This window comes from Macrotis lagotis, chromosome X (assembly GCF_037893015.1).
Source record: "Macrotis lagotis isolate mMagLag1 chromosome X, bilby.v1.9.chrom.fasta, whole genome shotgun sequence".
Classification (NCBI taxonomy): Eukaryota; Metazoa; Chordata; class Mammalia; order Peramelemorphia; family Peramelidae; genus Macrotis; species Macrotis lagotis.
The window spans coordinates 307,839,610-307,866,390 of record NC_133666.1 but is presented as its reverse complement, the minus strand read 5'-3'; the positions used below and the strand labels follow the sequence as shown (position 1 = coordinate 307,866,390).

At 39.1% G+C, this 26,781-nt stretch overlaps 1 long non-coding RNA gene across 1 annotated transcript in view; it reads right to left on the bottom strand.

The window, feature by feature from the left end:
* Positions 1–587: 587 nt before the first annotated feature.
* Positions 588–26,781, bottom strand: part of LOC141502506 (uncharacterized) — a 40,539-nt gene continuing 14,345 nt past the window's right edge. The window contains exon 2 of the long non-coding RNA XR_012472559.1: positions 588–791. This is a non-coding gene — a long non-coding RNA (uncharacterized LOC141502506). The remainder of the gene's footprint in view (positions 792–26,781) is intronic.

Here is a 26,781-nt window from a genome sequence, read left to right as displayed (position 1 = left end):
GGGTAAGGACCTAACCCCAAATGGTATTTTAAACAAACAAGATGACCCAACAGCTTCTGGCCTTGACCTAAAATAAATTGGCCTTTATGAGCTTCTCTTTTTCTTCCTCTCTCCCTCTGTTTTTCCCCCTCCAAACCGGAACCTCTACTTAACGATTTTAAATGGTTTTAACTGGTGGTAGGAAGTTGATTGGCCGGGCAGTGAATTCCAAACTGTGTCCATATCCCACTCAGGCCAAGAGTCAATAGAACCTCTCACTGGGCTTCATGTTGCAGAAGGCTGGACAAGTCATGAAATATTTATTTTCTGTGGCTTTGAGCAGCCCTCTGCAGACAGAGTTTTTATTGAATCTGGCCCTAAAATTGCTAGGATTAGGACTTGCTGCTCAGGGAGAAATAAGTTCTCAGAAAATAAGCTGCAATCTCCCAACTCTCCTGGCCTCACCCTCTTTCCCTTCTCTGTCCCTCCCCACGGTGGTTTCCATGTTTTAAAGTTTTCCAGAATTTTGCTTGAACTGAGGAAGAGAGTCATATTTTTTTGCTTTTTTTCCTGGAAAATGCCCACCCAAATCAGCTCTACCATAGAACCAGAGTCCAAAAGTTCTTTCTGGAAAATGGGTTGTAGTGAATTATGGACAGAGTGCCTCAGGATTCTCCCCAACAAATCCAGGCTGGGGCCCTTTGCAGAAGATGTAGTCCCAGCCTTCCAGGAAGATCACTTCTAGGTATTGAAACAACCTTTCCTCCTTTTGGCTTTCACATTCTTACAGAACCTCAGAGCTGGAAAGGATCCTAGAGAATGAAAGGGATTGTATCAGGAGTGAGCACATAACACAGGGATCTTCTTTCAACCAACATGATTTGATCGATCATCTACTTTCTACAAAATTTATGGATTAGGGTTATGAATAAGAAAGTCCTGGAGAGCAAACAACTCATTGGAGGAAACTATAATTCAAAGAAGGAAAAGACAAATGATGTCTCAATTCATTTCACTACAGATATAAGAAGTGTTTTTATATTTTTTATTTAACACCTTAGTCAGGGTTATTGTTATTATTATTATTATTATTATTATTATTTAGGTTTTTGCAAGGCAGTACAGTGAAGTGGCTTGCCCAAGCCCACACAGCTAGGTAATTATTAAGTGTTTGACGGCAGATTCGAACTCAAGTACTCCTGACTCCAGGGCCAGTGCTCTATCTACTGTGTCACCTAGCCATCCCAGGAACAAGAATTATTAAGTGCCTACTACTTTCTAGATTTGCTCTCACAATAACCCTTGGAGAGATGTACTATTATGAACTCTAATTTACAACTGAAGAAACTGAGGCAGACAGGTTAAATGACAGTGCTAGTAAATGTCTGAGAAAAAATTTTAAACTCAAGTCATCTTGAATCCAGGTTCAGGGTGCTATTCACTGTACTACTTAGCTGCCAGAAAAAAAGTAAAAGTGTGAAAACTAGGAGGCAGCAAGGAAATCAGGCTGTAGCCTATGGCATTTGGAGGGGAGGGGGGTTGTACATTTGTATTGAATAATCTCATTCAAGATCAAATTCTTAATTGTTGTCCCTACCCATCACTACCCAAAGTTACATGAGCCCTTACACTAGGAGTACCCACTTGAGCCTCTCATTCGTTCTTTTATTCACCAACACAACCCACCCCTTCTTCTCATAACCCTCCTCCTTCTTCTCCCCCTCCACTCCCCCTTTAAGGTGAGTCTTAATCAGAGAAGGAGTGGGTCTGGTCAAGTAAGAAGGTTTCTCAATTAATTAAGTTGTCAATTAATGAAGATGGCACAAGAAAGAGGGAAGACTGATAGACCCAAAGTCTAGAAACCTGGGTTCTGTTTCTGCTCCTGTAATTAATTAACAAGGTGTATGATCTCACATTCAGTTGATAATCATTTCTAGCCTTCAGTTTCCTTCCTGAAAAACAAGAGATTTGATCAGAGATGATCCTCTAACTTTCAAGCTCTAGGAACTTTTCATCCAAATATTTATTAAGTGAGGCAAAGAAGCTCCCTAAAGGTATAAGACATAGTTTCTGCCTTCAGGTGATGTACAGTCTATTAGAGAAAGATGTAATAGATAAGAACTCATTTATGTAGTGCTTTAATGATTTCTTTACAAAGACTGTGAAGTGGATAGTTCAGGTAGCTTTGTTAACATTTTACAAATGAGGAGACTGAGGCATACAGTGATTCAAAGAATAGCCCAAGATCAAACAATTACTAAGTGACAATACCATGATTCAAAATCAATTTCCTGACTCCAAGATCATGCACACTGGCATGGATTTATTTATAAGAAGTAATACTACTAATAAGTAGTGATTAATAAGTGCTAATTAATAATAATAAGTGCTCAAGAAACTCTGAGGAAGGAGAAATCAGTGTGGACTTCAGGAATAAAGGGAGGCTTCATTGAGATATTAAACTGGTTCTTGGGAAATGGTAGGAGTGATTTATTTTTAAAATATTATCTTAGGCTATTGATTTACAGCTAGAAGGAAGCTAAGAGTCTGTCTAGGCTAGTCTTCTATTTTTACAGCTGAGGCAGGTGGCCCAATAGATAGATCTTTGAACCTGACATCAGGAAGACCTGAGTTCAAATTCAACCTCACTCACTTTAAAGTTATGTGATATTGGGCAAGTAACTAAACTTCCCTACTGTTTCTTCAGTCTGTAAAAGGAAGATTGTAGCAGTACCTAAGCTGTGAGGATAAAAATGAGGTAGTACTTGTAAAGTGTTTTGAAGAGCTATATAAAACAAGCTACAATTAATAGCATGAGGACCTTCAGGTTCAGAAAGTCTTAATAAATTGGCAAGGTCACATAGATGAACCAAGTAGCAGAACTGGACCCTTGGCATTGTTCTTTCAAATGCTGCTTCTATTTCTGTGGGTACTGATCCAGCTCTAGCTCCCACCCTGTCCCAAATTGTATGACGCATCATAATACAGAAAAACAGCAAAGCAATAAAGCATCTAATGAAATGATCTACTGTGTCCATGTATGTGGTGTTCTGTCCTCTGAGGCCTCCATTTCACTGTAAGAGGGGGCAGGGAAGTTTCTTCCTTTTTTTTTTTCAAAATAATTACTGGTTTTTCATTTACTCAGAGTTCTATTCCCTTTTAGTCCCTTTTTGACAGAGTCACTACATACAATGTCTTGCTGTTTAGGCTTTTCTACTTTTTCATCAGTTCCTCCAAATCTTCCCATTCCTCTGAATCAGGAGGAGAAGAGAGAGAATCTCAAATGGGAGCAACAATTTAAGCAAGACCATGGAGGCAAGAAATAAACCATCCCTCTCTGGGGAACAGTGCCAAAACATACTCCAAAAGGAGGTTTTTTCTGAGAGACCCAAAACAAAATGAAAATGTATAGGGTTCAAGGGTACTGTCTAAGCCAAGTGACTTTTTTTTTAGGTTTTTTCAAGGCAATGGGGTTAAGTGGCATGCCCAAGGCCACACAGATAGGTAATTATCTAGTTTCTGAGGTCAGATTTGAACTCAGAGACTCCTGACTCCAGGGCTGGCGCTCTGTCTACTGCACCACCTAGCCACCTCGAGTGACTTTTTAAAAATTATTATATAAATATTTTGTTTTCCAATTATATACAATAATAGTTTCTACCTATCATTTTTGTTAGGTTTTGAATTTTTTTAAGATTTTATTTATTTTGAGTTTTACAATTTTTCCCCACCCTCCCTTCACTTCCCTCTCTCCCTGCCACAGAAGGCAATCTGATAATCTTTATACATTGTTTCCATGCTATACATTGATCAAAATTGAATGTGAGAAAAACTTTTTTTATCATTTATTTAAAAATTTTTTTTTATTTATTTAAGGCAATAGGGTTAAGTATCTTGTTCAAGGTCGCACAGCTAGGCCATATTTGAACTCAGGGTCTCCTGACTCCCAGAAAGTGCTCCATCCACTGCACCACCTAGCTGTTGAGTGACTTGTTAATAGCTTGAAAAATAGGTGACCAACCACCTACCTGACCCTTGGATTTTCAGATTCCTTAAAGAACTGCCATTTCTAGGGGGCTCAGCTTATCTAGGGGTTGTTACTGTTTATATCACAGAGGGAAGGGCTCTGGGTCATGGGTGTCTGCAATAGGCTAGACATCCCTGTACTTTCCTCTTTTGCCCACAGGGACAAATTCCTCAGAGCAGAATGGATAAGATTAGGTCTCAAATTCCTTCCATAGATTCCAGGCCTGGGTAAGAATTGAGATTTAGTAGCTTAGTTTCTCTCCAAAATCTTGACTCCTCAATGCTCAGCCTCCAATTCTTGGGGACTTTATTTCCCTATCACAGACACCATCTGTGCCGTTTTTCTCTAACTTTATAGCTGTAATTAAGACTTGGAAAGCAGAGAGCTGGAGCAACAGGAGCAGTTAACAAACTTGACTTTTGTTGTTACAGTTCTTGTTCTGTCATGTCTGACTCTTTTTGACCCATTTTGGGGTTTCTTGGCAAAGATACTGGAGTGGTTTGCCATTTCCTTCTCCAGCTCATTTGATAGATAAAGAAACTGAGGCAAACACAGGGTGAAGTAACTTGCCCAGGGTCACTCAGTAAGCCTCTGAGGCTTAATTTGAATTTAGCAAGATGAGTCTTACTGCCTTCAGGCCTACCGCTACATTTGCTTTATCACCTAGCTGCTCAAACTTTATTTAGAGATAATCCAAGACTCACTATCCCAACCCAGAAGAGCTTTCGTTAGCCAAAGAACTTTCCAAACTCAATTTCGATTGGGAAAGTGATAGGCTCAGTAGAGAGTTCCTAATCCCAATTAAGTTAGGGAAAGGAACCCAAAAAACATGCTGAGAAACCAGTCCCTAAGAGTCTTACAGTTTCCTACCTCCATTGCTTTGTTCAAGCTGTTCCCTGCCACCCCCCCATCTGTAGTTCCCTTTACCTATTCAAATCCTAACATTCGAGATTTAGCTCTGGTCTACCTTTTCAACTATTTCATATCACACTGATCTCTCCTTTTTCTAATTTCCTGTAGCACTTATTGCCTTATGTCTCAAATATATGTTCTCTCTGCAACAAGTCTGTAAGGGTACAATCCCATCTAATTCATTGGTCAATACTGAAGGGCATTTTTTTTTGTACATGCTAGATGTTTATTCTGTGTTTGCTCATTAAGTGATCAGTTCATTAGATCTGGAATAACTTTAGATAATCCTATTTCTTGTACCTTAAAATGAATTTTTTCCAAATTACAAAAGAAGAAAACAAAATCCTTGTAACAAATATAACTAGTCAGGCAAAACAAATTCCCATGTTGGCGTTGTTCAATATTATTCATCACCTTTCTGCTAGGAGGTCAGTGGAATAAAAAATTATATTGTGAATCCTCCAGGATCATGTCTGATCATTGGATAAACAGAATTGTCTTTCAAAGTTGTTTGTCTTTATGCTATATTATTTAGATTTATTATATTATTATATAATTAATACACACACATTATATAGATTGCTCTCCTGATTCTATATCAGTTCATACAAATCAACCAGGTTTCTCTGAAACTGATGCTTCATCACTTCTCACAGCACAATATTATTCCATCATATAAGTTGGTCAGTCATTCCCAAATTGATGGACATCTCTTTAGTTCCCAGTTCTTTGCTACCACACAGAAAGCTCCTATGATATAGGGAAGGGATTGAAGCAGGGTTAGGGTTAGGAATTTGGATTTCTGTTTTAAATGATGCATTGTGACATGAATTGAGAAGGTGGCCACAGGAAAGATGGTCATAGTGCTGGGGTTGGTCAAAAAGAACCAAGCAGGGAGTCTTGGCTTGGTAGAATTAGACAAACAGTAAAGTTTGGGAAAATCAGCTGCTGGACCACTAGTCAGGCAAGAATCTAATCAAATTCTAACCTATTTTAGAGTACCATGACTATTGAAAGTTGTAGCCAAAGGGAGATCAGAGGTTTATAAGTAAATCTTGCTCCTAAGTAAGAGACAAATGGGGTAACTTCACAAATAAGGGATTTAAAATAGCTACTATAGCCCCACCTCCAGGCAAAGGTAGGACAAATGAAAATCTTTTGAATTGGCTTTATGATGAATTCTTAGAATGAAAACTAGATTGATGGTCTAGGCTCTTGCTCTGTAGCATTATTTTCCACTGTTTGCTGATATGGGGCATCTAGGTGGCCTGGAGTCAGGAAGATTCATCTTCCTGAACTCAAATCTGGCTTCAGTCACTTCCTAGCTAGGTGACCCTGGGCAAGTCACTTTACCTTGTTTGCCTCAGTTTTTCTCATCTGGCAAAAGAGTTGGAGAAGGAAATGGAAAATCATTCCAGTATCTTTGCCTAGAAAACCTCAAATGGACCCTGAAGAGTCAGACACGACTGAACAACAATCATAAAAAGAATAGAATATAACCTTCTGGCTCCTATATCTCAAGGAAGAAAGAACTCATTCCCCTCATTTTATATTTCCTTTATTTTATAGATGAGGAGAAATTAAGCCCAGAGTCGAAAAGCACCTTGGTCAAAGTTACAAAGAAGTAAGATGTATTAGTGATTGGGAACTTCAAATCTTTGGGCTTCTGCCAGAAATTTCATTCTGGTTTTTGTTTGTTTGTTTTTAATTTCTGTCTGTTAAAAGCAGCCTTAAAGGTGTCAACTAAATGACACTATATTGAGCACTGGTTAGAAAGACCAAAATTCAAATCTGATATCAGACACTTAATCAGCTATTGTGACTCTGGGCAAGTCATTTAAACTCTGTCTTCATCAGTTTCTTCATCTGTAAAATGGAATAATAATAGTTGTCCAGATTTATTATGAGGATAAAATGAAGTAATACTTGTAAAGTGGTTTTGCAAATCTTAAAGCACTGTAATTCAGGGGTGGGGAGCCTTTTATCTGCCAAGGACCATTTGGATATTTATAACATTTGAGGGCTATATTAAATCAAACATTTAATTAATTCACCCCTAAAAAACTACTAGATTTATTGAATTTAGAGTTCTGCCTACAGTTGCCAACAACAGACCAATATAACTAGGGCCAGAAGTTCCCTTCCCCTGCATTATGTGAATGTTAGCTGTTATCATTATCATCATTATTATTGTCTGTTAAATAAAAATTTTTCTGTGAGTTTTTTTGCATACAAATTGTGCAACAGAGTATTCACAGATTTAATTTAGTCAGATTAAAGATCTCTGGGTGAGGGTCCTCAGTATTGGGACTGGAGAAGTAACTTTTGCTTAATAACAAAATAGACTTTATCTCATCTCTTCTGGAAGAGATGGATACTATGCCCCAGAGCTAGGAACTGGCTAGCCTAACCCAATGGGGATAAAAAAGTAGGAACATAAAAGAAGTGTAATCTCTCTCAACCCAAGTCTCCAAGAAGAGCAACTTGGAAAATCAGTCATACCCCCTTCCTTTCATAGTTGAGGAGATTGATGTCCAGAAAAGTTTAGTGACTTGTTTAAAGTCACACAGAATCATAGCAAAGCTGGGATTTGTACCTAGATTATTTGATTCCCCAGTAAGCTAGGTGGAAGACCTGAGTTCAAATCCAAATTCAGATACTTTCTAACTGAGTGATCCTGAATAAGTAAGTCACTTTACCCTGTTTGCCTTCATTTCCTCAACAATCAAATGAGCTGGAGAAGGAAATGGCAAACAACTCTAGTATCTTTGCCAAGAAAACCCCAAATGGAGTCACAAAGAACTGAACATAACTGAGAAATTGTGGATGAGTTGGGGTCAACTCAATAATAACGGCAAACATCTTGTGGATAGGAGCCATGTTTTACACTTTTTGTATCCATCCCTCCTCCTCTCAATACTACCTGATGAAGGTGCTGCATATAATAGGTATCTGGCAGTTGAACTAAGAGTCAACCAAGGCATAGTGGAAAGAACTATGATTCTTGGAGTTAGAATCAATTTCTCTATCAAAAAGTATTTATTAAATACTTAATATGGGTTGAACCCTCATTATGACCTAGCTCTTGATCCTGGATAAAATCATAATTTCTCTGAGTCCCATTTCTCCCATTTGTAAAATGGGGATAATAATACTCACACCAAAGAGTGCTATGAAGGAAACAGATGGTAATGAGTTATAGTATATAAACTGTAAAATATGAGCTAATGATTGATTCTTCCTCTCTGATCTCCCTTCCCAACCCTGTGATTCTGCTTCTATGACTTGGACTCCATCACTAAGCCAGGAATGGAAGTCTAAAGAAGCCACTTTTATGAATGAAGCTGCTGAAATTCAAAACGGCCGGTAAGAAGATTCCAGCTATGAGACAAGCTACTGATTGATACTCCAAGGGAAAAAAATGGTCTTTTAAAAACCAAATCCCCCTTCCCGCTCACTGCTTACGGAGCCTTAGCTTTATATCCACACTCACATGTAAGGGGTCCCTTAATTGTCTTTATTGTCCTCCTCCTTCCCCAGAATACATACCCCTTCTTCCTGAGCCACCCTCTGTAAAATGATATTTCTATATTTACTTAAACATCTATTTAAGGAGGAATTCCTCATAATTACTCAGCCACAGATAGATGACACTGTTTGGCTGTGTTTATTTAGTTTCTATTAGTGATTGGCAAAATGTCCATGGGGGCTTTAAAAAGCAGATCGAGATGAATGACTTGTTGATGATAAAATAAAATGTGATGAGCTTTTTAGTCCTCGTGGGAAATGGCATGTCAAGGGGACACACACATCACCATCACCTTCTACCATTTCATGATAAAAATACCAAATCCAATAGTTTCTAACTAAACAAGTTTAAGAAAGCAGGCTTTTTTTCACATTTGGAAAGGACTTCACATGTTTGTACACATATCTGCTTATATATACATGTCTTTCTATAAATTTCACATGTGAACACACAAATAGACTGCTGAGTATAGGGATTAAGAAATATAACAAATGTATTTTCTCTTCAGTGAAAAATTTTAATTGACACTTAGCTTCCAACCCAACAATAAAACTAAAATAGTAACTTACTTGAATAAAAATACTATCCCAGGACCTTCTCTCTTTCTCCACCCCACAAAACTGCAGCTCTTATAGGACATGTCGCGTTTTGACCAAACCCTGTGGGATTGACTAAATTTTTCTGTTGGACTGGAATTTGGTGACCAGCAATAAGGATCTCAAAAAAAAAATGGGTCCTAAAATCTTCTGTGATGAGATTTTCATGTTTTGGCTGCTATCATGGTTATGTTGAAACATAGTTATCATTTTGACTACCTTGAAAGTTCCTTAAGAGGAGAGACCATGTTGTCAAGGTAATTAATTATAGAATTTAGAGGAAGGAAGAACCAAGAAGATTCTAGTCTAATCCCTTTATTTTACAAGTTTCCTTGTGGTTAAATGACTTGCCCAAGATCATAATAGTTATGAATGACAGAGCTAGAACTCAGAAACAAAGTCTGAATCTTTCTACTCTTATTGTTTTCATATTTATCCATTCTCCATTTCTATTCTTTCTTCCCCAGATTACAAAAGAATAGACAAGGATCCTCTTTTCTAAACCCTATCCTGAATCCTCAGCCCTTCACTTTAATCCTTACCTCCCACTTTCAACAAAAACTTCTTATTTGTGGGATATATCATATGAGTTAAGGAATGTAATTTGTTGCTTTTCAATCACATCCAACTCTTCGTGACCTTATTTGGGGTTTTCCTGGCATTCCATTTCCTGGAATGGTTGACTATTTCTTTTTCTGGTTTATTTTACAGGTGAAGAAACTGAGGCAGAGTTAAATGATTTGTCTAGGTTATGACTTCTTAATACCTCCAGAATCAAACATAAAATTCTGTTTGGCTTTTAGAGTCTTTCATAATCCATTCTTTTCCTGTCTTTCCAGTCTTATACTTTACTGCTCCCCATATTCTCTGTGATCCATTGGTGCTGGCTGATTCCATCTTGCCACTCCAACATTTTCCCTGTCTGTCCTCCAGATCTAAAACTCTGTCTGTCTCCTAGTACTTTTCTTGCCTTCTAGTTTCCTTCAATTCTCAGTTAAAATTCCCATCTTCCTCAAGAAGACTTTCCTATCAAAGGGCTCTAGATTTCAGAGAAGCCTGGAAAGATTTTCATGAATTGATCCCATGTGAGATGAGCAGAATCAGAAGAACATTAACACACTAAAAACAACATGGGGTGATGATCATCAGTGCAATAATCAAAGACAATTTTAAAAGACTTGTGATGAAAAATACCATCCAAATCCAAAGAAAAAACTGTGAAGTTTCAGTGAAGACCAAAGCTTATTATCTTCAATTTTTATATGATATCACTTTTCCCCCCTCTCTAATGTTTTCTTCTGTTTGGATCTGATTCTTCTCTCACAAGATGATCAATATGGTTCTTTGTTTAACATGATTATAAATGTAAAGCCTACATCAAATTGCTTTCTGTCAGGGGGAAGGGAGAGGGAAGGGAAGGAGGGAGGAACAATGTAGTATTCAAAACTTTGCAAAAAAAATGATTAGTAAAAACTACTGTTGCATTTGGTTGAAAAAACAAACATTTTTTTTAAAAAGAAATCTTCCTAATCCTCTTTCATTTTAATGCCTTCTCTCTATTTTCCCTAATTTATCATATATATATATATATATATATATATATATATATATATATAATATATATATCTTGTTTACACATAATTGTCTGCATATTGCCTCATCTTTTAGATTGGAAGCACCTTAAAAATATATAAATTTTTTTAAACCCTTCTTAGTATCCCTAGTGCTTAGTATAGGGCCTCCCACACAAAGAATGTGTGTTGAATGCTATCTGACTGGTTGATTCTAGTGATTTCCCTATCACTAAATAATAATCTCTCTTTCAAACCTCACCCTCCTTGATCTATCTGTTCATTTTAGGCCATAAAATGCCCTTTCTTTCTCTATACTCTCTCCTTTAGTTTCTGAGACCTTACATTCTCAATTACTTCTATGCCTTCTGTTTTCCTCATTCTCTTCCCTTTCTTTAAACTAGTGTCCCCTAAGGCAAGTCCTGTGACCCAGGATGCCTCTTTGTAGTGTGGAGGTGACCCTGCCTCCTCAAAGAAGACAAGCTCTGGCAGGTTCTGTCTGGAAAGGCTTTTGTGTATTTAGCCAGTGTGTCCTCTGAGGATCAGGTCAGCCAAGTGAGACTTGGAGAAGCACCTCACTAGGTTGGCCAGGGGATTGATAAATTGATGAATTTTTCAGTCCTAGCAACCCTCAAAGATCATCTATTGAAATTTCAGAGCTTTTAATCTGCCTTTATAAATGCAGTACTCAAACAGATGAAATCAATGCTTTTTTAAATATTGAACTATACAAGTTCCCCAGGGCTCAGTTCTTCCCTCTAGTTTCCTCTCTTCCAAAATTTCTCTTCTTCAGGGATCTCAGTCATTCATGAGGCTTTCATGATCACTTCAATGAATGAGATCCGTAAACTTACATCTCCACTTCTAAAGCTCCAAGTCTTCTGTTCCACCTAGAACCTCCAGGACTACCTTCTGACTATCTAGTTTTTCTGCTTCTGTGGATAGCATCACCAGGCTCAGAACTTCATCTACTCTGCCCAGTCCCTCAGTCAACCCCCTAATTCAATTCCTTGTCAAGTATGACCCATTGTACTTCCATAATAGTTCTTAAATTCATCCAACCTCTCCTTTTCATTTCCATTTCTATCATACTTGTTTAGGATTCTATCACCTCTCCTTTATATTACTGGAATACCTCTTAATTGATCTGCTTCCAGGTTCTACTCTCATCAGTTCATCCTTCACACCACAGCCTAAAGAATCTTCCCAGTGTACTATTTTGAATGTTATGTCACTACTCAGAAACATTCAATGTTTCCTTATTGCCAAATGAATTAAATATAAATTCCTGATTCTGAATTTAAGGACTTTTACAATTTGACTTCAACACATCTTTATAGCCTTTTTAAATATCATTTCACAGACTTTGCCTTTTAACAACCTACATGAGAGAACAGTAGATAAGGATTCAGAAGACCTGGAATCAAATTCCAGTTTTGCCATTTACTGTATGATCTCCATCAGGTTACTTCTCATTTCTAAACCTGTTTCCTCATCTGTAAAATGAAGATGTTGATCTAGATGATCTCTGAGGTCCCTTTTAGTTCTCTGCTTCTGTGATGCACTGATTTTCTAATTCTGTTTTCTCTTCTCACCTAGTCTACTCCCATCTCTGTCTCTTTGCTTATACTGTCCCTCTTTCTAGAATTGGGTTTCCCTATCATATTGGTTGGAATCTTATAATTCATTCAAGGCCCAAATCAAATGCCACTTTTTCCATTGAAGTCTTCCTTCTCCAATTCTTAAAACTAGCTATTCTTTCTCCCCCCCAATTTTTTTTTTAGTTTTTTTTGCAAGGCAAATGGGTTTAAGTGATTTGCCCAAGGCCACACAGCTAGGTAATTATTAAGTGTCTGAGACTGGATTTGAACCCAGGTACTCCTGACTCCAGGGCTGCTGCTCTATCCACTGCGCCATCTAGCTGCCCCGTTTGAAACATTTTTGATGCTTTTTAAACTTCCCAATGAAAGTTTCCTGCCTCCTTCCCCAAAAAGAACCTTCTCTTGCAAAGAAGCGCAGTTAAGCAAATCAATATTTTGAATTTGTCGGACAATATATAACTTATTCATACTTCTCTAATGAGAGGTAGGAGGCATCTGTCTTCTGAAACTAGAACTACCCATTACATTAAGCAAAGATCAAATCTTTCCATGTTGTTTTGAATTGTATGGGGAAAAAGACACTGGCCGAACTCCACCTGATATGCAATGTTTTCTTTTTTTTTTAAGCAATGTTTTCTACAGGCGCATTTGACTAAATGATAAAACTGTAGAAGGGAAAAACATTCACCCAGGGCTTGTTTTACCAAAGAAAGAGAAAAAGTTATGATATGAAGACAAAATATCTCATTATTAAAGGGAATTTTCTTCACAAAGGAAATCACAGCTCTAGAGCTACTTCCCACCCCCAACCTCACCTTTCCTAAAGAACTAGGACATAGATCATATCATTTCCTTTGATCATATGGAGCTTTGTAAAAAAAATAATTATTAAGAGTTAGAACATCAGCACATATTAACTTTTCCATGTACAAAGAAGACCAGAAATAGGGATTGAATGAATCTATTACATGCCACTTAAAAATAGATAATAATATATTTCTATCTATATTGCTTCTATATTCATATAACATTTATTTATATATTAGTACATGTATATATATATATCATATTTTTATTATATATGGTATATGTTTATATACAATGCATATAACTATACATGCATTGTATATAAACATAAAATATATAAACACAGTGGTTCCAAGATAGCCATGCTTGCCTGTTTCCCCAATTGAACTTTCTTCTATTTTAAAAATGTTTCATTGTTGTTGTTGTTGTTGTTGCTGTTTTTAAGTTTTAAATAATGTTTTATTTTTTCTTAAAAGATAAATTTTGATAGGGACATAAAGGAGTCAGGAAGGTTCTGGAACATGGGGCAGTCTGGAAGAAGAGAATGACCTCAGGAAATGGAAACCTCAGAGGGGTGATACATCTAAGGCAGAAAACATTGGAATGAGAGGCAGGAAACCTTGGTTCCAACCTTCAATTTGTCTGTAACTGTGATCACGAGCAAAGTTGATCTTCTTCATCTCCTCTTCTATCATCGAAATCTTCCTCTTCTTCCTCTCCTACAAATCAAACTGGCCTAGTTCCCTAGTCTCTTTTAGGTCTGAGACTGGAGGATTCTTTGAAGGATGACTGGCAGCAGCACAGTCAGAACACATGATCGAAAGCTGGAAAGGGAACACAGGGAGGTGAAAATCACCCTGAAGGTACCCTTGCCTGTGGATCATTTGCTGAGTTTTCCTGCTACCTTGATTTCTTAAGAGGATCTCTTGCCCTAGACCTTTAGATCACCTATAGATTGACCATAGTCATTGCTGATACTATCTGTCCTCTGAGATATGAGTCTTGCTTTCTTTTTTTTCCTTCTCTTAAATAAGAGAGATGATACCTGGTCATCATACTCCATTACCACAAGTCATCTAGGTAGCAATGAATATTTGGTTGGTAGCTGGTAGGTCAGACAGAGTCATCTAGGCTAGTCGAACTCAATCCAACAGTCACTAACTGAATGAAGGGAAGCTGGTGAGGAGGTGATCTGTCCTACATAGTTATGTCTCTCTCCCCCACCTCCACCCAGTATTGACTAGAGAAATTGCCCCCCATCTCATATAATTTTAGAACAGAGCTACTGTTATTGCTACTCATGTTACTGCAGGTTCCATTTTAGCCGTGTAATTGAGAAGGCACTAGACTTGGATTTAGGAAGATCTGGATTCAAGTCCTGCCTCAGAAACTTATTGTGCAATCTCAAGCAAGTCACTTGACCTCTCCTTGTCTGTAAAAGAAGGAGAATGGACTCAACAGCCTTCTAAAGTCCTTTCCAGCTCTAAATCTATGATCTTACATCAGCTCCTCCTCACTACACAGCTGCCTCTATTTCTAGCCAGCTCTAGGGCCATGATGTTCTCTCTCCTCCTGGGGCTCCCATGGCTCCCACCTGGATCTGTGTATATCCAACCTGCTTCTCTTTGGCTGTCTCCTTCTCTTGCTTTTTAAAGGCCTCATCCAAATATAACCCAGGGGCCTTGAATAAATCCTTCATCTTATGGTATTATGGGCTAACCAATACCTAGGTCAAAGAGTGTTCAGAGACTCTCAAAGGGAGTCTGTGAGAATATTTACCCCCTAGTAAAGGGATATATCTTTCAAATTATAAGCAAAGACCAAACTATCAAACCATTCTTCAATCTTTTTTACCTTGTTTTGTAAATAAGATCCAATCCTAAATCAAACTCTTCCTGGGCAGAGTTCTTCCATCTAGATTAGAAAATTATTTTTTCCCCTTCTTTCTATTGTCATATTTCTTTCTAGATCTCATTCTTGCCAGTGTTCTCAGACACCCAACTTAGCACTGTTGGGGGACCCTTGGGACTAAAGAGGTTCCTGGGCTTTGACCTAGGTAGTTTTTGAAGGTCTTTGCTGGCCAATAATTTTAGAATCTGGAGACCAGACCTTTCCTTGCTAAGCAACCATTGAAACAAACAGTTCATTCCAGGGCTTTCCTCTTTTAAGTTGCCTCTGTTGTTTTGGGTGGGGAGTTGTGTCTACAGATAAGCACAGCAAAATTATGACATCACAGCAATTTAAAAAACCCTCCATACCTTTTGCCCCATGTCTCTCCCACAGTACAATATCCAAATCACATTGACAACAATTTCCATTCCTTTTGAAAGCTTCCCACCCTTACTCCCCTTACCCCCATCCCTTCCCCTTAAGATACTTCTCTCAGGAGTTTTGGAAATCTTTTTCTTATTTAAGGTTTCCGTTATAAAGGTATTTGTCATCATGGAATTTGAGCAACACAGTTACCCCTATCAAGGAGCATTTTCTTCTGTAGTTAAAATCTGTACTTTTTGTCTGCCATGTTCCCTGACACGTATAAATATTTGGAGAGTGAGGGACCCTTGAAACCCTCATAAGATTCTGGAGTTGACACTTTTCAAACTTAACCAAACTGTGATTTATTCCCTTGTTATATAGTGCCCTGTCTGATACTCTGTTTGCCTTCAAACTCTGGTTGCTAGGCAACCATCTATCCTATAGGAATTCACAATCATTCTTCTAGTGCCAGACTCATGATTGAATTTCAGACTCAGAGCGCTTAGTAATGTGTAGTGTTACCATCATCGGCATTCACCAAAATAGACAGAAGTACACAGTCAAAAGTAGCTAAGGGAATTGATATCCACATTTGATCTTATTTCCCTAAAATAGCGCCCACCCCTGTTTACAGGGTTGCTCGGAGAGAGTAAGGATGGAAGCCAAGTGCTCACATCTCTCTGCTTCCCAGAATGATACTTCCCTTCTTTGGCATCACCTGAGACACTCTTGGTGAAGGTGACATCAGAATGATGTAATACTCATTGCCTGAGGGTGGGGTGAGGAGGGAGCACTTGTCATAGTCTTGGAATTTTAGGCAGGAAGGGTTCCTGGTGCCAGGAAGTACAAGGCCAAGTTCAGGTGCCTCTGAGAGTTGGAGTCAGAATCTCTGGGATCAGGGAAGCTGGCTGGACCAGGGGACTTGGAAATTAGTGACTCAGATATTCCAACCCACACATATTTTTTACCAGATACCACTGCTAATGACAGCTCTTTCCCTCCCTGCATACACAGTCAATTATCATCCTAAGCACATACTGTGATCAAAGCATTGTTCTAGACAGCATGAGAAATACGAAAAAAAAAGTCCTCATATTCAGTCACCTGATAATTAAGACTTGCTTCTCCATTGAAGCCTTTTCTGATTGATTCTCCCAGTTATCTTTCCTTTCTGGATATCAGTATCCATTTTAACTTCTAGTATCATTTCCTAATTCCTTACTTGGTTGATATTTTTTGGTTTATGGGGATTCTGATCAGAGGCAACTCCTCCTTCCAGATGGATTCACTTTGAACCTGGTTTTTGGCCTCTACTTTCCCTTTGAATCTTAGGTTCTCTTCACAATTAGTCCTAGCTTTAAAAAAAAAATCTGCCAAACTCTTGTGATAGAAGAGAAAGAAAAAATAACCCCTGCCCAAAAGGAACAGAGACTCTGTTTGAAGAGGTATGAAAATGAACTAATTAGAAGACAATAAGAGACAGAATCTGTGGGTGAGATTATAGGGCACTCATCATAAGTGTTACAGGAATTCCAGAGGGGGAAAAATCAGCATCCTCATCATTCTCTCCTTGTCCGTTGTCCAAGTTGTAGGAGATAGGGTAGCGCAACAACTGAGTGAAATAATTTCACCCAAAGTGATGTAAAGCAGGGTCTGTGAGTGCCCTAAAACATCTATGGTAGCTGTAAAGACTTGGCAGAAACCCTAGGAAGATGACCAGGTGGCTGTTGTAATTTTCCTGATTTAGTTAAGCATGCCCATCCAATAGAAAGAAACTGCTTCCATTTATCTAAGGCACAGAGAAGATTGGTCAGAAAGCAGGCTAACTCTATTTTGAAACCATTTCAATGACCCCCAGCTTGTCCTTGAGGAGAATGGAGTGAATGACATTTCTTTGTATTGTGATTCCATGAGAAATCAAAATACATTAGAACAAATCAGACATGCTAATCCCATATCTGCTGAAAGTATTTCATGGCAGCTAAAACTGACTCCTAAGGAAGGGCAGACAACAAGTCTGACAGACAACAACTGACTGAAGACATGAATACTTGCATTGTGAACCAATATTGTATCATAACAATGTAAGAAACATTTCCTGTTACTAATAGGTAAGGACTTCATACTACTTTTTGTCAATTGTACCTTTAACTCCAAGTCATATAACTTATATTCCCAACACTCAGTATAGAGCAATGATTTAAAAACAACAAAACAAAAACTTCATCTCTAAACTTGGATTAGATAAAATCAGAGACAAAACTGAGAAAATATGAAGAGGAAAAAGTTGAAAACTTAAAGTTTCTGACAATTTTTACTTCTGCAAACCCCAGAAATTGCACCTAACAAAATTGATGACAAAATAGCATCAAAATTCTCAAATAACTTGAAAAAGAGATGAGCCTTTTTAAGTAAAATTTCACTAAGTCCTTTCTGAGTTTAACATGAATGATTTCAGTTGGGAAAACTTTACAATGGGTGATTAAAAAGATGGTTAGCAATCATTTAGATAGGAAAGGGATCAAAGCTAAGAGCTGGTATTAGTTCATTAAGAATAGGTCATGCCAGAGTAACCTCATTTCATGTTTTGTCATGACTACTAGACTGGACTAGTAGATGAAGAAAATATCAAGGATATAGTTTACCTAGATTTTAGCAAGACTTTTTAAAAAAGTATCTTATATGATTATTGTGAAAAAAGTAGAAAGATATAGATTAGGCAATCCAACTGGATTCAGAACTGGTCAGAAGGCAGGACTCAGAGTGTAGTTGGTGAATTATACATTTAAAAAAAGTGCTAAGCAGTGCATACTCTCTGACCCAGCAATATCACTCGTTACTAGATCCATGCCTGCAAATAGATTTAAGAAATAAAATATGTAAAAAAATATTTATAGTAGCCCTTTTTTGTGGTGGTAAGGAGTTGGAAACTGAGAGAATGACCATCAACTGGGGGGAATGATTAAACAAATTGTGGTATGTGAAAGTGGAGTATATTGTGCAGAGAAACAGGAAGAATTATAAAATTATAAACAGGAAGAATGATAAATTATAAATTTTTATATATATATATATATATAAATTATATCTAAATTTTTATAAAATTATAAATTATAAAAATTACAAAGAATTATAAACTTCAGAGGGAAGTAGTAAACTAGGAAAATAATATATATTTATAAAAAGACAAAGAACTTTGGAAAAATTTAAGAACTCTGATCTGAGCAATTACCAATCCCTATTCCAGAGACCTGAGGCTGAAACATGCATTCCACTTCCTGATGAAGGAAATATACATTTTTACATCTTTGAAATATGACCAATATTAGAAATCTAGTTTTGCACAGTTACTATCACAATAAAAGATACTTTATAAATTCTTGTTTGCTTAATTGACTTCTTTATACATTTTTATTTAAAGCATTCTGTTTTTCTTTTTCCCCATGAATGAAGAAAAGAGAGAAAGAAAACAAATACTTGTTAATTGCTATAAAATAAAAGTGTTTTAAAAGATAGTGAGTTTAAGACTATGCCTTCCAAGGATTGTTTGACAAGGAATTAGGGATACTTAGCCTGGGAAAGAGAAACTTTGGGGCATTCAAGTATCTAAAAGGCTATATAACATGGAAGAGTAATTAGAAGTTTTCTGCTTGACCCTGAAGGGCAGAAGCAATGGATGGGAGTTACAGAAAGTCAGATTTTTAGCTCCATATGAAAGGGAAAAACTTTCCAATAACTACAGCCATTTAACAACAGCATGGATTACTTAAGGAGAGAGTGGTTTCCCCCTTCCTCAAACCTTACTCAAAAGCTGGATAGCCTTGTTAGGGATTGCTGTTGAGGGAATTTGATGATATTTGTCCTTTATTCTGGAAGAAGACCATGACATCAGGGAGCAGATCAGAGTCAATTACTTCTGGTGCTATGGTTCATGGTTCCTAGATTGCTCTGTTTATTGTCGGTTAATATTGAAGAAAACCATCTGTGAAGGCCTAATATCCTTCTTAAAAAAGAAAGAAAGAAGGAAAGAAATATTCTCAGGTTCCATTTTCTAAACGAGTACATTCTTTTTCATTCTCCTCTTCCCCAGAAAAGCCTGGCAAGGAAGTTTCCTCCCATTCCCGTCAAGGTTCCCAACTGCAAACTGAAGGAAATGGTGCACTACCTTGGTAGCTATGAGCTCTGCTCTTTAGGTCAGCATTCTGCTTTCTGGCTGCAATTCTCTTAGTGGTTTTAGAGAATCTATGGTCTATCTTTTACTCTGCTGCCTAACCTCAATAAAGTGAGCATCCTGTCCAGAAATCCACCTGTATTTGTCCTCTGACTATACTTTTTTTGCCCTCCGAAGGTCAGGACTCTTTGGGAGTCATGTCTAGTCATCTTCATGTAGCTCCTTTTAGGTTCATTCTGTTTCCTTTTCCTCTTCCCTAGGATTTCCCTCTTTTCTCAAAAATGAACTATTTCCTAAGCCCAGGAAGCAATCTTTTGGAAAATGAAATTCTGACCAAGTGGGCTTTTATATCTATTACAAAACCCATTGGTTTTGGCTTGCCACAAATATTGGCTTGTCATCATTTAACACTGTCTTTAAAAAGCCATTAAGCTGCTTTTAAAAATAAGGTTTTGGATTTTTTTTCCCCTTAGGTATGAAACCAGTAGTTAATTCTACATCGAAGGGGGAATTTCAAGGAATAACAGAATCCAGTAACTTATTACTACAAGTACAACCCATAGAGGGGTTCATATTCAAGACTCATTGGGACCTAATTTCTTTGCAAGGCTGCTAATTATCCAGTTCACATTTCACTTCCCCTGACCACAGTGGGATCAGCAGCAAGTGAACTTTTTCCTTTTGGGTGGTCTCTCTTTCTATGTTTTTCCTCTCTTCCTCCTTTCCTCTCTTTCTCTTTTTCCCTCTTTCTCTCTCTCCTACTCCGTTTCTTTCCAATCCTCTTTCTTTCTCTTTCTCCCTCCTCTTTTTCTGTCTCTCTCTCTCTCCTCTTACTTTCTCTTTCTTCCTTCCTTCCTTCCTTCCTTCCTTTCTTTCTTTCTTTCTTTCTTTCTTTCTTTCTTTCTTTCTTTCTCTTTCTTTTTTCTTTCTTTCTCTCTCCCCTCCCTCTATTTCTTTCTTTCTCTCTCTTCCTCCCTATCTCTCCTCCCTTCCTAGTTTCTCTTTCCTTCTTTCTGTTCCGCTCTCCTTTTTTCTTCCTGTTTCTTTCCCTTTCCTCCCTTTTCTTTCTCTCCATTTTTTCTCTATATATTTTTCTTTCCCTCTTTGTCCCCCTCTTTTTCATTCTGCCTCTTTCCTTTCTTCTTTGTCTCTTCCCCATCTCTTTCTCTCTCTCTCTCCCTCTCTCCCTCCTGTCTCTCTCTCTCCTGTCTCTCTCTCCCTCTGTCTCTGTCTCTCTGTTTCTCTGTCTCTCTGTCTCTCTCCTCTCTCTCTTTCTCTGTCTCTCTCCTCTCTCTGTCTCTCTCTGTCTCTCTCTCTCTCTGTTTCTCTCTGTCTCTCTCTCTCTATCTGTCTCTCTCTCTGTCTCTCTCTGTCTCCTCTCTCTCCCTCTGTCTCTGTCTCTGTTTCTCTCTGTCTCTCTGTCTCTCTCCTCTCTTTCTCTGTCTCTCTCTGTCTCTCCTCTCTGTTTCTCTCTGTCTCTATCTGTCTCTCTCCTGTCTCTCTCTCTCTCTGTCTCTCTCTGTCTCTCTCTCTCTCCTGTCCTCCTGTCTCTCTCTCTGTCTCTCTCTCTGTCTCTCTCTCTCTCTGTCTCTCTCTGTCTGTTTCTGTCTCTCTCTCCTGTCTCTCTCTCTGTCTCTCTCTCTCCTGTCTCTCTCTGTCTCTCTCTCTCTCTCTGTCTCTCTCACTCCTGTCTCTCTCTCTGTCTCTCCTGTCTCTCTCTCTGTCTCTCTCTCTCTCTCTGTCTCTGTCTCTCTCTCTGTCTCTCTCTCTCTGTCTGTCTCTGTCTCTTTGTTTCTGTCTCTCTCTCTTGCTCTCTCTCTCTCTGTCTGTCTCTGTCTCTCTCTCCTGTCTCTCTCTCTTGCTCTCACTCTCTCTCTGTCTCTCTCTCCTGTCCTGTCTCTCTCTGTCTGTCTCTGTCTCTTTGTTTCTGTCTCTCTCTTGCTCTCTCTCTCTCTGTCTGTCTCTCTGTTTCTCTCTCTCTCTCCTGTCTCTCTCTCTCTCTCTCTCTCTCTCTCTCTCTCTCTCTCTCTCTCTATATATATATATATATATATATATAATATGTATATATATAACTGTCTCTCTCTCCTGTCTCTCTCTCTGTCTCTGTCTCTCTCTGTCTCTCTCACTCCTGTCTCTCTGTCTCTTTCTCTCTTGTCTCTCTCTCTGTCTCTCTCCTGTCCTCCTGTCTCTCTCTTTGTCTCTCTGTCTCTCTCTCTCTCTCCTTTCCTCCTGTCTCTCTCTCTCTGTCTCTGTCTCTCTGTCTCTCTCTCTCTCTCTCTCTATATATATATATATATAAAACTGTCTCTCTCTCCTGTCTCTCTCTCTCTCTCTCTCTCTCTCTCTCTCTCTCTCTCTCTCCTGTCCTCCTGTCTCTCTCTTTGTCTCTCTGTCTCTCTCTCCTGTCCTCCTGTCTCTCTCTCTGTCTGTCTCTATCTGTTTCTCTCTCTCTCTGTCTCCCTCTGTCTCTGTCTATCTCTCTCTCTGTGTCTATCTCTCTCTCTCCTGTCCTCCTGTCTCTCTCTCTGTTTCTCTCTGTCTCTCTCTCTCATCCTCCTTTCTCTCTCTCTCTGTCTCTGTCTCTGTTTCTGTCTCTCTCTCTCTCTTACTCTCGCTCTCTCTCTGTCTCTCTCTCTCTCTCTCTCTCTCTCTGTCTCTCTCTATCTGTCTCTCTCTGTCTCTCTCTCTCTCCTGTCCTCCTGTCTCTCTCTCTGTCTCTGTCTCTGTTTCTGTCTCTCTCTCTCTCTCTACTCTCGCTCTCTCTCTGTCTCTCTCTCTGTCTCTCTCTCTCCTGTCTCTCTCTGTCTCTCTCTCTCCTGTCTCTCCTGTCTCTCTCTCTCTGTCTCTCTCTCCTGTCTCTCTCTCTCTCTCTGTCTCTGTCTCTCTGTTTCTCTGTCTCTCCTCTCTCTCTCTCTGTCTGTCTCTCTGTCTATCTGTCTGTCTCTCTCTCTCTCTCACCCCCCCCCCCCCCAAGCTTCTGCTGTAGAAATTGCTACCTGGCTGTTCAGATTCCCCAGCCTGGGGAAGATATCAGCTGCCTTACTGTTTTTTGTTTTTACAACTCCATCCCTAGTGAAATGGGAGGACTACGCAGGACTGAGCACTGTTTCAATTTTTTTTACTCATATCATGGGATGCCATGGCCAAATGGATTCAATTCCAAACAAATGACCTGTTGGAGAAAGGTTTCTACTTTTTAGAGAGCAGACAAAAGCTTCAGTCACCATATCCATCCTGGAAGCCTGGTAGAACTTGTCAAAGTTCAGGTTTCAACAGACTTTGAGACCCCAAGGTTGTCTCCATGTCACAATGAGACATCAGTATTAGATTCTGAGCAGCAATACACAATAGATAAATGCCAAGGATTGTCATTTAGGAAAAAGAAGAAATGGGGGAAGGAGGGGGAAGACCAGGATGGAAGGAGAGGGAGGCGCATGGATTTCCTGAACTTGAACTTTCCAAATAATTTGGTTATTCCTGAGCCGTGAAGTGTTATCCTAAGTAATTAAATCTCCCTTGTCCAGATTCCACCCAAAGAGGCACAGTGGGGTGGGTTTAGGGGCAGCCTGCGCAGCTGCAGTCTCAGTGGAGCTTGTGGGTCAGTTCCTTCAGGGGTTCACTAATCAGCCAAATTGCGTAAGGTCCATGGTGACCTCCAGCAGCCCTTGGGAGCCTCTGCTCCCAATAACCAGACCAAAGTTTATTTGACCCTTTACACAGATGCTGTGGCTCCTCTAACTTAACCCAGGATGACCTCTCCTTTTCCTCTTCTCCCCAGGCAGAGGATGAGGCCTTAAGCCAGTCTCTCAAGCAGCTGTAGCCCATAATACACCTGGGAACTTAGAGTCATGGACTTGGAAAGAGGGAACAAATTTATTCTTCCTGCCATGATGTGGCTGACTGTCCCTCTCTCTGACCCACACCTATCATCATAGACATCATCACAAGACACAACTGCACATGCCCCACACATTACCCCCACCGTACCCAATAACCACACATACCTACATCCACTGCACATGCTACAAACACAGAAGTAGGCGACTCTACATGTATTCATACCTGTCCTTCTCTCTTCCCTCACCTCAACAATGTAAAGGCTGGTGAAGAGCCCCAGCATTTGCAGTCATGCCAAAAAATGATTTTGTTCAGTATTCCAGTGACTCCAGGCCCCAGTGGAGAGAGCAGCTAAACCTAGGGAGGTGAAGGAGGGTTGGATGGGCAGAGGGAAGAGGATGGGAGCTGAGGAGGGGAGGGGACCCTCCGAGTGTTCCTCCACATGCTGGTGCCCACCCTCCCTCTCTCTGGACTAAAACAGACCAGGAGGTCTCAGGGACAACCAATTCTGCTGATGTCCAGAGAAGTTCAGAAAGTGGGTGGGGAGGCTCTTGTGTTGCATTGATTGCCTGGAATTGATTGCCTGATTAACATTTTCTAGAGAATACTTGAGGCACAAAGGAAAAGCTTGGACCTGGAAGTCAAGAGACTTGGATTCAAAACCCAGTTTGAATATTTGCTAGATGATTGGGTGTCAAACACAAGGCCACATGGGGCCTGCAATCCTCCCAAGTTCAGCACGAGCCCCAATTAAAGTAGAATTGGGAAATATTTAATAAAGTACAATAAAAGACAACTTTACATTTTAAAACCTAAGTCAGATAGGTACCTGCCAGGATCCTTATGTATCTATTAGGGGCTTCTGTTTCTATTTGGGTTTCACAACACCGACTAATCCTCTGAGTCTTACTTTTCCTCATTTGAAAAATGAGAAGAGGTTGGATTAAGTGGCCTCTAAAATGCTTCAGGCTCTAAATCTTTTCTCAGTCCCCAACTCTGAACTTTCTAAATTTCTATGGTCTCCATCACTTTTCAATCTCAGACACCCACAAGACTGTTCAACCCTTACACTTCATCTCAACTGCAAAATGTTTTACTTCTAAGCTTCTAAATTGCTAAATGTCCTCCTACCTCCCCATAGTTTCACTCTCAGTCATTATTGCCGGCCTGTATTTATTTTAGGCCTTGATTCCTTTGATCCATTCCTGTTTTCCCAGTCCAATACACTCCCTTCCTCCCAGTTTTTCCTTCCTTCTAGACATTGGCCTTGCCCTTGCTCTTTGATCCCTAGACCAGGGGTATCCAGCCTTTTAGCTGTTCTGGGCTGCATTGCTCAACAAAAACTTGTCAAGGGGCATATATAGAATTTAATGTTTATTTATGAGTACAATGTAAACCATATTACCAATGAGTATAATAATAAAATGTAATAAAGTATAATTAAACATTTGCTTTTTTTTTTTTTTTTTTTAGTTTTTGCAAGGCAATGGGATTAAGTGGCTTGCCCAAGGCCACACAGCTAGGTAATTATTAAGTGTCTGAGGCTGGATTTGAACTCAGGTACTCCTGACTCCAAGGCCACCGGTATTCTATCCACTGCACCACCTAGCCACCCCAAACATTTGTTTTTTAAACAAAAATAAGATCAAGTCATTTTTAATGTGAACACTGACTTTTTGATACCAGTGCATCTATATTTGGTTTGATAGAGGTTGTAATGATGCAAAGAATATTTTCAAGATGCTCATGTGAAATTTTTATTCTATATTTACTTTTTATATGCTTCATATGGGAAAAAAAGTTGCTCCCAAATATATATTCTCCCCAAAAGAGACATCATGAACAGGGCATGTTTGTGAAATGATATTTTCCTTCAGGCCAGTACAACTTAAAAGTCCCATAAAGACACTTGAATAAATTTTTCTTTAAGTTGCAACTCTGCAACTCTATACAGCCTATTTGCAAGTTTGCAGGCAATGTGTTGATGTCAACTGAGAATGGAGTAGCAAATTACTGAAATGCAGTTGGTGTTTTCTAAAATCTTGACAAAATAGCAATTAATGCTGCATACAGTAAAGTTGGCTATTGAAATTACAAGTCATGTAATGTTTTCAAATAAAGATCCTAATTCCCATATGCTTATCTTTTGTTTAAAAAAAAAACAAAAAACAACAAAACTGGTGGACTGTGAAGATCACACAATGTTAGTTATGTGAAAAAGTAGAACCAAGTTAGTTAAGGGTTAAGCTGCTCCATGATGTTGCAATGTTGGCTATGCGTTTACCTGTTCCTTCATTTTCCAGTTATCTGATGTGGGGGGGTCAAATAAATGACTTTGAGAGCCCAATCCAGCCTGCAGGTGAAATTGGACACACCTGCCCAATTGAGTAAGATCCACCAACTTCTAGTGCCAAGAATGGGCCTTTAGAATGTCAGTTCCCTGTAGATAGGGTCATCGATTTTTTTTTATCTTTCTTTGTACCCTAGTACTCCACACCCTTCCTAACAAACAGTAAGCATTTAATAGATGTTTTTTGGCTGACTGATTAGTAAGTAATTTGGGAGTTTGGTTTTTTGGCTCATTCTTATGATGTTTGTCCTTCATTCTTTTTTTTTGTTTGTTTGTTTTGGTTTGGTTTTGCAAGGCAATGGGGTTAAGTGACTTTCCCAAGGTCACATGACCAGGTAATTATTAAATGTTTGAGGCCAGATTTGCTCTATCCTCTGTGCCACCTAGCTTTCCCGTCCTTCATTCTTAAAGAAGACCATGACATGAGGAAGATGATGTCTTGACAAGCACATGAATTGGATTTGAGTGGGGGGTGGGGTGGGGGGAACTGTGCTACCTCACCAGTCTTACTTTCTCCTTCAGAACCACCTAGGTCAAGTGGTCAGATATGAATCAGGACCACTGGAGATCTGGTTGTGAAGCATTCAGGGTGAAGTGACTTGCTCAAGGTCACACAGTAAACGTCTGATTTCACATTTGCACTCAGGTCCTCCTGACTACCCACTGTGCCATCTAGGTGACTTGTTCTACTTCACTCTGGAAAATGTTTTAATGCATATTAATACTAGTTATTTTGCTTCTTGTTACCATTATTATTAATATAAGAAATGGAGCAGTTCCTAGTTCCATCAAACCACTGGAGGCTCCAAAGCAATAGATTGGCAAGGTCATGCCTGTGTCTCAGAGAGATTCTTTTGCAGCTGTTTAGAGGATGGATTGGAGAAGGAGGGACTGGAAGAAGGAAGACCCACTTAGGAGGCTATTATTGTGGCTCAGACCAGAGCCTGAAATAGGTGGTGGCTACGTGAATGGAGCAAAGGAGACTGATGCAAGAGACATCTAGTAGTAGACTGGACAGCATTTGGCAACTGAGTGGAGATGGTGGGAGGGAAGGGTCTGAGTGAGGCCACCAAGCAGCTGCATGGCTGTGATTAAGTCACATCACTGCTTTTAGCACCAGGGCCATCTTTGTTAAATGGAAT